The sequence below is a fragment of the Stegastes partitus genome, unplaced genomic scaffold (assembly GCF_000690725.1).
Source record: "Stegastes partitus isolate 25-593 unplaced genomic scaffold, Stegastes_partitus-1.0.2 Scaffold2484, whole genome shotgun sequence".
Taxonomy (NCBI): Eukaryota; Metazoa; Chordata; class Actinopteri; family Pomacentridae; genus Stegastes; species Stegastes partitus.
In genome coordinates this window covers 70,877-71,768 of record NW_007580215.1, presented here as the reverse complement: position 1 = coordinate 71,768, position 892 = coordinate 70,877, and positions in this window count along the sequence as shown.

The window sequence follows — 892 nt, the reverse complement described above, 5'->3', positions numbered from 1 at the left end:
GAGTAAGAGAGCTGCCCAGACACCGCTTCCCAGCAGCAATCCAACAGAACAACGACTATGTAAATCCCAAAAGCACTGCGTATCCTCCGCGTCGACATATTTTTGTCCAGTATGAGCACAGCATATGGATAGTAGTCTCCAAAATCTCCTCTTATAAATCAGAATGAATTTGATAAACCCGAATCCAAAGTATTTGCTTTTCAACGAGTAATAGTCAAACGACGGCCGCACAATACGCTCTCTCCCTGCTTCTCTTTGTAACAAAGCCCTGAGAAACCTCATCATCATCATCATCCTCTGAATCTGGGAGGAGCCTGAAGCAACCAGCGGATCATCAAAATATGATGGTCTACGATGTCCTCGTGTGGTCATTTAAAAAAACTACATTCAGCACAAAGACATAAATCCCATACATTCCCCGAACCTTTAATTCAATCTAAGCTAAGAAGAAGCTTCCCTTGAAAAACAAACAAACAAACAAACAAAAAACGTATTCAAAGATACGTAAGGATAAATATAAAGAAAAATACAAATGAACGTATTTTTCTGTATTTTTAAAAAAATCTATAAATGAAGGAAATGAAAAACAGAGAGACAACTTCTCTACATGTATTAAAATGCAGCATAGATAAATTCAGTGTGCATCATTAAAAGCGTGTAGTTGTTAGAAAACTTAAAAAAAAAAAAAAAAAGTGAATGTACAACACTAGGGAAACAAACTATGCACTAAATGGGTAATGATATTTTAGTTTTGCACCCTCAAGACCGCACACATCACACTGGTGCTCATTTCAGCACCATGGACAACGACATACACATTACAGCTGTACTCTCGGTCACTGCTTTGGTCTATGAACCACTACACACGTTAAACATAACTCGTTTACAGATA